The sequence below is a fragment of the Rattus rattus genome, chromosome 16 (assembly GCF_011064425.1).
Source record: "Rattus rattus isolate New Zealand chromosome 16, Rrattus_CSIRO_v1, whole genome shotgun sequence".
NCBI lineage: Eukaryota > Metazoa > Chordata > Mammalia > Rodentia > Muridae > Rattus > Rattus rattus.
Window position 1 is genome coordinate 22,756,838 of NC_046169.1, and position 14,137 is coordinate 22,770,974.

The window sequence follows — 14,137 nt, forward strand, 5'->3', positions numbered from 1 at the left end:
AGAACGAAAAGTAACTTAGTAACCTAAGTAGTTTAAAATCTGCACACCGCGTTAGTTATCTTATTAGTCAGACTGGGGGAGGGGCGACTGGAAGACATTTCCCAGGATTTTTTTCTTTTAAATAAAATCTTTTCATGATTTATTTTTTATTATTTTTACGTGTGTGTGTGTGTGTGTGTGTGTGTATTTGTATGTGTGTTTTGTGTAAATGTGAATACAGAATTCACAGAAGCCTGTAGGGGACATCAGAGTCCCTGGAGCTAAAGATACAAGTGTGAGTGGGGTCAATTTGAGTTCTTGGAATGAAATACCTGCTCTTAAACTAATCTTTCTTTGACGCCTGTATAATATAAATTTTTTCTTTACATTATTATTATTATTATAATTATTGTTATTATTATTAAATGTTCATGGGTACATATGCCACATATGTCCGGTTGTGGGGCTTGGAGGACAGCTTTGTGGAGTTGGTCCTGTCCTTCCAATATGTGTATCTTGGGGATGGAGCTCAGGTCCTCAGGCTTGTTCAGCAATCGCCTTTACGTGCCGAGCCATCTTGCAGGCCCTAAGATTTTATTTCTAAAGTGAGCTGATCAGAGGTTTGAAAGACACACTCCTTCAAATGAGTCCTGGCAACTGAGGCTAGCCATCTGGAGCCAAACCATTTCCTTACAATAATTTGTGCCTAAGGATAATATTTTTTTCTTAGGAAAAAAAAAAAAAAAAAGAAGCTATGGCTTATGGGCCCAGATGCCTGTAACAAGTCTTCTAAAGGAAGAGTTGGTTGCCACTTAGGGCTTGCCAGAGCTGGGCATGGTGACATACATCTTTTCTCCCAGTTAATAAGTCTATGTAGGATTGAAAGTTCAACACTAGTGTGGACAATGTAGTGAGACCTTGTTTTAAACTAAAAAGTGAAAAAAGATTTAGGACATGGCTCAGTGGTAGAGCCCCTGCCTAGAATCCCCCAGTGAGGGGCTGGGGGCGTGGCTCAGTGGATAGAGCCCCTGAGCCCCTGCCTAGAATGCCTAGAATCCCCCAGTGAGGGGCTGGGGGCGTGGCTCAGTGGTAGAGCCCCTGCCTAGAATCCCCCAGTGTGAGGGGCTGGGGGCGTGGCTCAGTGGTAGAGCCCCTGCCTAGAATCCCCCAGTGAGGGGCTGGGGGTGTGGCTCAGTGGGAGAGCCCCTTTGACAGGGGTAGCCTATATGTCTGATCATCAGGGGACTTTGACCAGCTGTATGAGCATAGTCAAGACCTGTGAGCATACACAACTATCTATGTTAAGCTTCTAGCTTCCAACAAAAGATCATATACAGCTGTGTATCTGTGAGCACAGACTACCTACGAACGGGTGCTGGGTTCCCTCCCCAGATGCCCCCAAGAACCTATTTCTTGTAGCTTTGTCGTCCATTTCAGAAAGGAGGCAGAAGAATCTCCCGGTGTATGCCCACTCTTTGCCACTTATCTGTGAAGCTTTTCAACCAAAACCTAGGCTTGAGGGCCAGGCACAGTAATATGGCACATGAAGGCAGATGTGGTGAGTGGGAAAGCGATGTGGGAAGCCGAGAGACCAAATTCCATTGGTTGATTTCCTGAGACGCTCCCCTACTCATTCCAAGCCAGTGTCTGCATCTTCTGCCGAGCTGAAGAGATACGTTCATCTCTGGACCACCCTGCTGGAGAGTAGGAGAGCGAAGAAATTGCCTTTACAGGAAAAACCCAACCCAGTGAAGAAAGGGCGTGGTCTTTGAGTTCTGCGGGCTCCACCCTCCGGACCAAATAAAACCTCCCTGAGATTAGCACTGAAGGTTGATGAAAGCGTTTCTCTATTCTCTTTCTCATTTTTATTTATTTTATGTGCATGTAATCCCACAGTTGTGCTATGAAAACCGCTCAGAATAACAGTTGCATACGCTCCTGGGATTTTTTAATATAAAGTTTCTCAGTATGTCTCACCAATGTCTTGTAATCACCCTCCCTGCTTCCTAGAATCCAGTCCCCCTGAAATGTTATTGCAGACCTTGATTCAATTTCAGACACTGTCAACTCTTGCTCATAAAAGAAACCGTGTATATAGCTTCTAGATTGTTCCTTTCTCTCTCTTGGACCATTCATTTTTACAGCTCAATGCTATTCCCAGTTGATTCCGACAGGAAAAATGGAAGACAGTGTAATGTAGTCATTACTTTCTCCCTGGTTAGAGCTAGGTTAAAATTTTGGCTAAAATGCGGCTTGTTCGCCTGTCTGGGGATTTGAATTATTCTTGCTATATCCCCGCTTTTGACCACGAGGGGAGTCAGCAAAGGGTTAGATGAAGGTGGACAATGGGGTATTTCTGTTTGTGTTCTGTGGTGTCTGTTCTCTTAGAGATTCTGTGGAACAAAAATTCTTAGGCTCTTAGCTCTCCCTCGGACTTTGTGAGCCAACAAATGGTTCTTTTCTGGGGTATCGTAGGGGAAAAAAGCGGGGAGCGAAATAAAGAGTCTTTGGCAAAGTGCTCCTTTGATCTGCCATGAAAAGTTTTATTGTTACAGATGGTCAAATACAATAGTGACATTTCTAAAAATTTTCTCAAATGAGACTGTGTATTATTATTATTATTGGTGTGTGTGAGAGAGATGTGTGTGTGTGAGACAGAGACAGAGAGTGTGACAGACAGAGAGAGACAGAGAGAGAGAGAGAGAGAGAGACAGAGAGAGAGACAGAGAGAGACAGAGAGAGAGACAGAGAGAGAGACAGAGAGAGAGAGAGACAGAGACAGACAGAGAGACAGAGAAAACACGAAAAGAGAGACAGAGGGACAGGGGCAGAGAGACAGAGACAGACAGAGAGACAGAGACAGACAGGGAGAAAGAGAGAGAGGGAGAGGGGGAGGGGAAGGGGGAAGGGGGGGAGAGAGGGAGAGAGGGGGGGAGGGGAGGGGGAGGGAGAGGGAGGAGGGAGAGGGAGAGAGCCGGGGAGGGAGGATGGTGCTATGAATCATAAGCCTCCTCTCCTTTTCATTTTTTGGAGATTTATTTCAGAGATACACACCCACTGGAAAATGCCTGGTTTGTAAGCCTAGCAAATGCTCTGGTGTCTGTGCTGATGGTTTGGTTTTTTTTTAAGTGCCATGGCATTCGCGTTCATTCTAAGCCATGCTATACTGGCAAATAATCTCTGTCACTGGGCGAGGATCTGCATGGTGGTTCATGGCTTGTAGCTTTTATCGATTCCCATGATGTAACCATTCCCACCCGGGTCTGTTTTAAGCAGAGCTGTGCTGGTTCACAGCTCCAGGGCTAGGATGAAGGTGCACATTTGGTTTTTGGGAACTTCACGGCTTTCCTTCTTTGGGGCCGTTCTAAGCCGTTCTGTGTTGGTAAAGAGCTTTGGGTCTGGTGTTAGAGTGTGCACTGGTGATTTGTGGCATTTTTAGTCAATTTCCCTGGTGTAACTACTCCCACTGTGGTTTGCTTCAAGCTGCGGGTGCTTGACAGTGCCTTCGTACATGACTTAAACATTTGTCTAACACCTCTAGCTATCTTTCCCCACAAGGTTGTTCTACATTTCTTCTGTCTGGTTTTCTCACATATCCCTTGTAAGATGAAGATATCGGGTATAGAACATCTCCATCTGTGTATGAAGTAACATCTTAAAATGCACCACAAGATGTTGCCTGGTGACCTTGGATCTCAGCACCCATGTGGGTTTGGCAAACATGGAGTCTGGGGATGCTTCAGGTCATAGACAAAGATCCTCAGCAGAAAGTCTGGATGGCTAACAGCTCAGGACTTCTTCCTGATTTGGACCTCAGAGTCAGGATGAGAACACTTTGATAAATAAACTTGTTATTCAACTGATGGCAGCATCATGAAAGGTGTGTGCTGGGAACCTAGTTTCATTCCCGAGGTACAAAGGGGGACAGATCACAGTCCCTTCCCAGTAGGGGTCAACACAAGAGTTAGGTCTGAGAGCAACTCTTCCAAAGAATGTCTATGCTAGAATGTGTTGCCTTTTGCCATCTTGGTTGCTGGCCCATCTCTAGGATTCTAGATCCCTCCTGGGTTGGGATAGTATAGCAATTTTTTCCATGTAGTAAGTTGTTGGGGTTTGCGATACAGTCTCTTAACTGGCTTGGAGTGCACCAAATAGGTTAGACTGACTGGCTAGTGAGTCCCAGGGGATCCACCTATTTTCATAGCTCCAGTTCTGGGATTGCAAGTACATGTAATCATGGCCCTCCTGATTAGCGTGTGTGTGTGTGTGTGTGTGTGTGTGTGTATGTGTGTGTGTGTGTAAGCGTGTGTGTGTATATATGTATGTATGTGTGTGAGCATGTGTGTGTATGTATGTATGTGTGTGAGCATGTGTGTATGAGTATGTGTGTGTATGTATATGTGTGAGCATGTGTGTATGTATGTATGTATGTATGTATGTATGTGTGTGAGCATGTGTGTATGTGTATGTATGTATATGTGTATGTATGTGTGTGAGCGTGTGTGTGTATGTATGTATGTGTGTGAGCATGTGTGTATGTATGTATGTGTGTGAGCATGTGTGTGTATGTATGTGTGTGAGCATGTGTGTATGTATGTATGCATGTATGTGAGTGTGTGTATGTGTATGTATGTATATGATTGTATATATATGTGTGTGTGAGCGTGTGTATATGTATGTATATATGAATGTGTGTGAGCGTATGTATGTGAGCATGTGTGTATATATATATATGTATGTGTGTGAGCATGTGTGTGTGAGAGAGAACATGTTGGGCATTTTTATGTATATTTTTATCTGTGTGGGTGTGCATGTACCTATGTGCAAGTACATGTAGAAGCCCAAGGTTGATGTTGCAAATCACCCTCCAGCATTCTTCCATCTTTTTCTTTGAGGCAGGGTCTGTCAGTCAAACCCCAAGCTTGCAGAAACAGCGAGTGCCATTGCAGCTTGCTCTGGTGATGGCATGTCCTCACCTTCCAAGCCTGGAATTACAGGCAGGCTGCTGCACCCACCCCGTAGTTTAACTGAGTTCTGGGGATCCAAACTCGAGGCCTTATGTTTGTATGGAAAATGTTTTAATCACTGGGTCATCTTTCATGCCCAGGCCAGCATATTTTTTTTTTAAAATTGGTTTTGGGAGATCAAACTCCAATTCAGTTTCCTATGCCTGTTACCTCCCCAGCGTCAGCAAGGGCACTCTGAGTGGTCTGTACAGACACTTTCTGGTGGTGAAGAGGGGTAGAAAAGGATACAGAGTTGCTCCTTCGGGGTCAGCTGATCACCAACTAACAAGCTTCCATAGTCTACAATGGGATGCCTTGTTTGCCTGGCCCCTTGGGACCCTTTTGGGAATGTAGTCTTCCTGAAAAGAGGAAGAACAATTGAATCGCACCCTGGACCCTTCCCGTAAAGCTGCGTCCTCGAGCTAGCTTCCCGGGTAGACTCTTGCAGGTTGGATTGCCTCCATAGCACTTCATTCTTTTGTATTGCGATCTGCATTTCTCTTGTCCATGGAATCCTCAGCACCCAGCAGCAGAGACAGTTTTATCTTGCTGTCGTCTCCGTAGCACCTTTGACTGACAGACAGCCCCCACTAAGCTATGCAAGGGTGTGGCAGCTGGACAAGTGGAGGGCTATTTCAGAGTGAGGCATGGACTGGTCCCAGCATATAATCACAGCACTCGGGAGGCTCACACTCTAAGGCCAGCCTGAGCTACTGAGTGAGAGCCTATCTCCAAAACAAAGCAAAACAAGGATCCAGAGCAACGGTTCTCAACCTATGGGTTGAGACCCCTTTCACAGGGGTTGCCTGAGACCATTGGAAAAGACAGATGACTTGCATTATGATTCATAACCATAGCAAAATTACAGTTATGAAGCAGCAACAAAAATAATTCAACAGTCAGGGGTCATCACAACACGAGGAACTGTATTAAAGGGTCATACAGGACGGTTGAGGACCACTGGTCTACAGAGATGGCTCCGCAGTTAAGAGCTCTATCAGAGGATTAGAATTTAGTCCCAGCACCCACATCAGGCAGCTCATAACCAACTCTAACTTCAGAGAGGAGCGGGACAGATTAGATATGGGGGAATAAATATACCTTTTAAACCTAAAAAGAAAAAAAGAGAGAAAGAAAGAAAAGAAGTAGAAACAGCAAAATTAAACAAAAAAAGTGAGAGGTTGGGCAAGACGAGCACATTGTAGACATGGAGAGTCAAAGTGAGCTTCACAGTTTGCCTGAAATGTTCTTTGGAATTCTAGAAGCTCTAAGAGAGTCCATTAAAAGTAGACATCTGTCTCGAGGAGCAGGGAACATTTCCCTCTTAGGAATAATGACTGTCATTGTCTTTATCACCGGGCCCATCTGTGGGCTTTCTCACTTACGAACATGCTTCTGTGCTGTGGGTGGTCATCTCTGCAGGAAGACTGCCAGCCTTGAGGGAGGAAAAGTCAAGATCCACTGCTTCTTCGCAGTTGGAAATTTTCATCTTCCTACAGAGCCTGTGTTCAGAGCCCAAGGTAGCTGAGCATTTGTCTCACGCTTCTCGCTGAAGACGCTGAGGAGAAGGCCAAATGCGGGAGCTCCGCTGAGTTTTGAGAGGATTAGGGGTACAACCATAAGCCATGCAGAGGCTAATCCTGATGAGCAACGTAACTGGATCAAAAGACCCCTTTAGGAGATAGGTAGAACATACGTCTGGGTATGCCTATGAGGCTGTTTATGGAGTGGATGAAGGATGGAAGACCTACTCTGAGTTGGGGCGCCATCATCCTTTAGGCTGGGAACCTGGGTAGATTAAAAAGAGTAGGATAGGGCTGGAGATGGCTCAGTGGTTAAGAGTACTTGCTTCTCCCAGCAGACCTGAGTCTGGTTTCTAGCACCCAACACCTCATAACTGTAACTTCAATTCTGGGAAACCCAACACTCTCTTCTGATTTCCATGGGATGGATGGATGGATGGATATATATATATATTGCACAGGCAAATATGCAAGGAAAAAATTTATATACATTTTAAAATAGATGGTAGATAGGTAGACAGACAGACAGACAGACAGACGGTAGAGAAAGCCAGCTAGCATGAGGTAGGAGTTCTCTCTGCTTCCTGGCAGTTATGTGAACCTCTTTGTTCCCCAGCATTGATGCCATTGTGGTGCTCTGAGTGCTGGGGTCAAAGATAGGTGGCACCATGCCCAGCTCTGGTGGGACCAAAGTCACAGAGCCAGCTGACCATGGGCCGACCTTCTCAGAACATCAATCAACCAAAACCAATAATTCTTTCTGTCCTAAATTGTTTCAGATATTTTTTCCACAACAATATGAGAAACAGCACAAACAATAATCATATCAAGAATAGCTGCCCACCGTGGGCTAGTTATCACATCTGCGCTTAATCTCCATGGCAACCCTATCAACGGGTCGCTTCATCAGGACCTATCTACAGAATGAATGAAAGGAGGCTCCGAGAAGAGGGCCAGAGATGGCTCCGTGGTGAAGAGCGCTTGCTGCTCCCAGAAGACCTGAGTTTGGTTTCTAGCGCTCAGTTGCTCACAACTGTAACTCCAGGTCCAGGGAATCCCAGTTTCTTATGACTTCCATGGACACCAGTCATGCACATTGTACACAGGCATGCCCGTGTGTGTTAGTGTCTATGGTACATATATGTGTGCACACATGTGAAGGGCAGAGGGAGAAGTGCAGTTTGGTTCCTCAGGAGCTGTCCGCCGCCCTCATTGAGACAAGCTTCTGTTGGTCTGGAGCTCACGAGTAGGCTAGGCCACAGCCTCGTGACCCCCAGTGAGAGTTGTCTCTACCTTCCCATCTCTAGAATTAGAGCATGTGTCACCAAGCCTAGATCTGTTTTTGATTTTTGCATAGGGTCAGGTCTTCATGCATGCAAGGTAAACACTTTCTTTATGAAGTTATCTCCCCGACCTGTCAGAGATGTATATTGTCATGCTTCAGGTCACCTGTACCCTTGTATTAATTTCTCAGGCAGGTTTCTGCAAATTACCTGTTTGGAAACTGGCTCCAAACAAGAGCCTCCCCCCCCTTTCAGATATTCTACAACCTACAAACCTGAGATCAAGCTCAACACAGGGCCATACTCCTGATGAAGTTTTCTACCCTCTCTAGCTTCTGGTGGTTGAATGTCTGCCTTGGGTCGACATGACATATCCGTGGGATTGCCTCAACTAAGCTAATTGTTGTGAAAAGACCTGGCTTATTGTGGGTGGCGTCATTCCCTAGGCAGCGGGTCTTTAACTGTTTAAGAGCAGGGACATTTAGCTGAGCCTGAACAAGCAATCAAGTGAGCGTGTATGCACTCAATTCTCTGTGGATGTGATACGATTGAGTGAAATTCCAGGCTTTCTGCCTTGACTTCCCCTAGCGATAGACTGTGATCTGGACTTCGTGTGAGCTAGAACAAGCCCTTTCTTCCTAAGTTGCTTTTTAAAAAGATTTGTTTTTAAAAGTGTGTGTGTGTGTGTGTGTGTGTGTGTGTGTGTGTATGTGTGTGTGTTCTGTAAGTGGAGGTATAGATGATGTAGACATAAAGATATAGTCAATAGATATAGATGTATGCAAATTCTGTATGTAGATATCTATATAGAGATAGATATAGAGATAAAGTATAGATATAATGTATACATATTCTGCATGTGGATATCTATATAGATATGAGTATAGATGTGTGTATTCTGCAAGTGGATATGTAGATATAGATACAGATACAGATATAGGGAGGGGTGTGTGTGTGTGTGTGTGTGTGTGTGTGTGTGTGATAACAGTACCTACAAAACCCCAGAAGGAGTCCAAAGCCCTGGAGCTAGAATTACAGGTAGCTGTGAGCCACCTGATATGGGTGCTGGGAAGTGAACTTTGGTCTTCTACGAGAGTGGTACAAACTCTTAACCACTGAGCCACCTTTCTGATTCCCTAAATTGCTCATTGTAAGGGTATCTTTTTAACCACAACAAAATGAAACTAGAACTGAGTGGAAAGATAAAGAGAGCTCCAGTGGTCTAACCTGTGCTGTTTAAATAACACCTTGGCTCTCCAGCAGAGTTATCTTGCCAAAGGAATGGAGATGAAGTCTGCCATTTAGTTGCAGCTCATGTGGAGACAGACACATCACATTTCACTGGCATCTGCAACCCTTAGACGCACAATCAAGAGAAAGGAATCCCAGGTCCATGGCAGCTGCTGTGAGTGTATTTGGTCCCCATGAATAATGGTCCCAGAGTGTCACTGGACTGATGGATGCCCTTGCTATTGAGCCCCAACAGGTATCATGTAGAAACAGGTTGACTGTCTTTGTCATCTTCTGACCTCTCCATTTTTCCTTTTTGATCTCCTCCCTGAATGAAGCTCTTTCCTAGAAGTCATGGCATTCTCTACATGTAGCTATTTCCTCACGTTGGAAATTGCGCTGGTGATTTTGAATTTGTGAGAAAATTATATACATTTTCTGATATTTGAAAAGTCCATTTTGACCTAACCACCTCTCAGGGTGGGAACAATTTATGATTTTCCACTCGATGTTTTGAAAGTTCGTTTGGGATATATAAGAAAAGAAATGACCCCTACATTTCAGGTTAGCTTTCTGGGATAAAGATGGCCAACCTGAGCAGGGCAATTGTACCCCGAAACGCATCTGATCCCTATGGCCTAGGTCATGGGTTATTGTCTGTGAATTTTCTTCTCTATTTCTTTCCCAGTTAGCTTTTGCCTAGGTGTTGAGTGACAGTACCAGCTCATGTGGTTGCCTGGGGCTTCCCTTGAAAATTGCTTACATGAGGTGTGTTAGTCATTTTTATTATCACTGTGATCAAAATATGTAACAAGAAGAAACTTGAGGACTTATTTTAGCTCACGGTTAGATGGAAATACAGTCCTTCTAAGCGGATAGATCTTAGCTAGCTTGTTCTCATCCAGCTTTCTCCCATTTTAAACAGTCCATGTCTTTTGCGTAGGGAATGGTGCTGCCCACAGTGATCTGGTTCCTTTCACATCAGTTAGCAACCACACTACAGGCATACCCATAGGCTAATCTGATCTGGACAATTCCCCAGTCGAGGGACTTTTTTTGGATGATTCTAGGTTCTGCCAGGTTGACAATTAAAAACTAACAACAAAGAAGGCATGGTAGCATGAGAAGCTCCCAGCTGTGACAGTGGGAGCTTGCTTGTGTCTAGTTGGGTCAGGAAGCAGAAACAAATTTGGTACCAAGTGCTTTCTCTTTCCTTTTTTTTTTTTTTTTTTCTTTTCATTTAGTCTGGGGCCCCAGCCCATGGGATGGTGCCATTCCTGGAGACTTCTTCCTCATTTATGCTTCTCTAGAAGCCTCGCAGTACCCCAGGTATGCTTCCCTAATGCCATAATCCAGTCAAGTAGACACTCAAAATCAACCAGCATTGTATGGTGCAAATCCCACAAACATCCGTGTTTCAGGATGCTCCGTGCATTCCCAAATCCATTTTGTGAAATGCTTTCTTCCTTGAACTAAACCTCTGACAAATGCCTGTTCTTCATAATGACAGCTGGCAGGCTCGTGGTTTCCGACAGCGAGAGCAAGACCTAGGTGGCCTGTCTGGTTTTCAGTTCAGTTTAACAAGCATTCAGAGTTTGAGACACAACCAGATGGAGACCTTTGAGCTTGGCAGGATCAACAGTAATCGAATTCACATAGCAGAGTGAAGGAAGAGCAGACTCAGAAAAGAAAAGAAGAGGGTCTTATTATTCCTAGCCTCTCTATCATTTAACCCTCTGCTGTGCCCTAGCAGGGGCTCGCTTGCTGCTTGTGGAATGAAGGAAGAGGAAAAAAAAATCATTTACTGACTTAGAGAGCTTGGTGCATGGCTCTATGACAAAAGGACACTCTATACAAGAGCAGTGAAGGGTTGCTCGTGTCTGGTTGGATTAGGAAACAGAGAGAAATGAATCTGGTGCCCAGGGACAATGTAGAAGTGGGCTGGGGATGGGAGAGGATTCCAGGGGATGCAGTAATTGAGGGATGAATGTCTCAACTTCAGGAGAGACAGAGGAGTAGGGATGTGCATCTGTCATAGGGTTGGTTTCAGAGGAAGCCAAGAGAAAGTAGTAAATTATTTCCTGTGAAGATGCTAAAGCCACATAGGAGCTGTGGGAGGGCATTTGCCCCATTTTTTTTCTTTTTTTTTTCCGGAGCTGGGGACCGAACCCAGGGCCTTGTGCTTGCTAGGCAAGCGCTCTACCACTGAGCTAAATCCCCAACCCCTGCCCCATTTTTCATTGCTGTGATAAAACACCTGACAAAAAGGAGCCCAAGGGAGGGATTTATTTTGGCTCAAGGTCTAAAGGAGTACAGTCCATCAAGGAAGGGAGTAGTGGGGGGAGCAGGTGGCAGCTGTCCCACTGCCTCTGTAGTCAAGAAGCAGAGAGACATGCCTACTTGCTTTCAGTTTTCTTTCTTCTTGTTATTCAGTCTGAGATCCCAGTTCATGGGATGCTACCACCATGTGTAGGGTGTGTCTTCCCTGCTCAGTTAAACCTTTCTGGAAATTCTTTCACAGACAACGTCAGAGTTGTTTAACAGGCCTTCTCTAAAACCAGTCCAACCCAACACTGAAGATTAACCCCTCTCAGATGGGGTCTTAGAAGCTCCGTGGTAACTAGGAGATTTTAGCGGTGGGTGAAAGGAAACGTTGGGTCACAGTGAGATTTGGGAAAGGGAGACATGAGAAGAGTGATAAGGAGACACGGAGAGTGGTACTTGAGTTGAGGAAGGACTCAGACTTAACAGATGTTCTGTAGGCACATGGCTTCCAGAACTCACATCTCCACGAGGCTCTCAGACGTCAACTCTACTCCTAACTCACAGAACCCTGTGATCCGCAGGCTTAGAGAGCCGGAGGAGGACCTGCTGCTGGGATCCCAACTCCTGTCCTCCATAAGCACAAGTACTCGTAACCACCGAGCTGTTCCTCCAGCCCATCTTCAAAGTTCTTAAAACTCCCTTTTGTTAGGATGATCTCTAGTCCACCCAGGCTTCGGAACTTTAGAACCAATCCTAATAAGTCTAAACACTGGTCAATGAAACTGGTTCTCCGGCAACAATCAGTCCTCTCATCTAGGAGGAGTCCGTGCTCCTTCATCGATTTCAATAGTTTATTTCTTCCTTGACATTTATTGCCCGGGGTATTCCCAGATAATTATTATGTTAATATTTTAGCTTGTATTTTTTCTCATTATGCATTCTAATTGATTTATGCTAGGGAAGGTGGCAGTTTCCATTTTCTGTGTTCTACACTCCCATCTCCATATCACTGGATTTCTAGACTTACTTTCTGAATCATCATTTTGATTATTCCATGATCTAGGTATTTAATCACATACTTGAAATGCAAACCATGCTAACATTCTTTCCCAGTGCAAGTTTGAATTCCCCAAAAAACGAGTATTTTTTAAAATTATTTTAACCTTTTCTTGTATTTTTTCATCAGCCTGGAATTCTTCTGTGTTCTGACTTATTAGTTTTCAGTTTTATCCACATTTTATGTTTCCTATTTGCTTTACTTCCTATATCCTTCCGTCGAATGCTGTGTTCATTTGTTTTTTTTTTAAACATTTTTCTGGTTTAATATGAAAAATAATTAAGGCCGTGGTTTTTATTTTGAATACATGTAACTTTGCTGTAGATAATTTCCCTTTCGGGTATCCTATTTTCCATCCTTGTTTGTAACAAGATTTGATGAATCGTTTTCCTTGTTTCTCCTTTCTGCAGCGATGTCCTGGGAGAGGAAAATCAATAGCAAATAAACAGTCTAGAAATTGTCACTAGAGAAAAAGTGCCAGGTTGGGAAACGCCATGGCTAGGGAAGGTGTACAGTGTAGATAAACGAGCGGTCTGGGTTTGACTCTAAAATGCCCACCAAGCTCACGTTTCAACTCTGTTTCTCCAGACAGTGGTATTGTTTTGAAGGCTGTGGTGCCTTTAGGAAGTGGTGCCTGCCTGGAGGAAGTCACTAGAATGAGCCAGCGGTTCTACCTGCTCTGGTTCATGCCATGATCTTTGCTTCCTGATTAGCCGTGGTGTCCATAAGCACCTGCTTCATGCTCCTGCACCATGCATGGAGACAGTCTGCATTGTTTGCCCACCATGATGGAACGAGACCCCTGAAACCATGAGCCAAAATAAATCCTACCTCTCTCAAGTGGTTTCTGTGATCTGTTTTGTCATAGCAACAAGAGAAGGAGTTGGAAGAGGATCTCTATAGTTAGAATGCTTACGTTGCTAATGCGAAGATCTGAGTTTGCATCCCTAGAACTCACCTACGACCGTGAATGATGTGCATTTGCTTCTTATAATCCTAGAGAGAGTAAAATAGGAGACAGACACATCAGATTTTTGGGAGCTCCTTGGCTAAATAGGTTACTTGGTTAAAAACCCTGGCCAGTGACAAGCCCTGTTTCAAACAGAAGATGGAAAGTACCTTAGAAATGACACCTGGGGTTGACCTCTGACCTCTGACCTTCGCATGTACATTTTTGCATGCACTATTGCTGTTGTAAAATACCCTGGCCAGAAACAACTTAGAAGAAAGCATTTATTTGGTGCATACTTCCAGGTCACAGTCTGTCATTGAGGGGAAGCCAAACAGGAACTGAAGTGATTCGTCACACCATGTCCATAGTAAAGAGCAAAGTGAAACTAATGCACCCATGCTGCCTGCATGCTTCCTTACTCCATTCTCTTTGTCCTCTCTTGTATGTCTGGACCAGCTGCATAGGGAATGGTGCTGCCCACAAGAGCTAAGTATTTCTGCAACAAGTAGCAGTAGCAGGAAGACAATCACCCAATCTATGTAATTCTTCATAAATTTCCTCATGGTTCTAAATTGTGGCAAGTAGGCAAACTATTCTCAAGGACCAAAAATGAATCCCCCCACAATATACAAGAGAGAGAGAGAGAGAGAGAGAGAGAGAGAGAGGGAGAGAGAGAGAGAGAGAAGAAAAAAAAAAAATAATCCACCAAACTGTAATAGTAGATAACATACCCACATATACACACATAGAAAGAAAGGGAGAGAGGGAGGAAGGAAAGAAGGAAGAAAGAAAGACCTAATAGACCACCAACCACTACCAAAGTGTAATAGTAGATTATTTCT

The 14,137-nt window shown here is 44.4% G+C and overlaps 1 protein-coding gene across 1 annotated transcript in view; it reads left to right on the forward strand.

Moving 5' to 3' along the window:
* Positions 1-14,137, forward strand: part of Galnt17 (polypeptide N-acetylgalactosaminyltransferase 17) — a 447,965-nt gene that overhangs the window by 107,400 nt on the left and 326,428 nt on the right.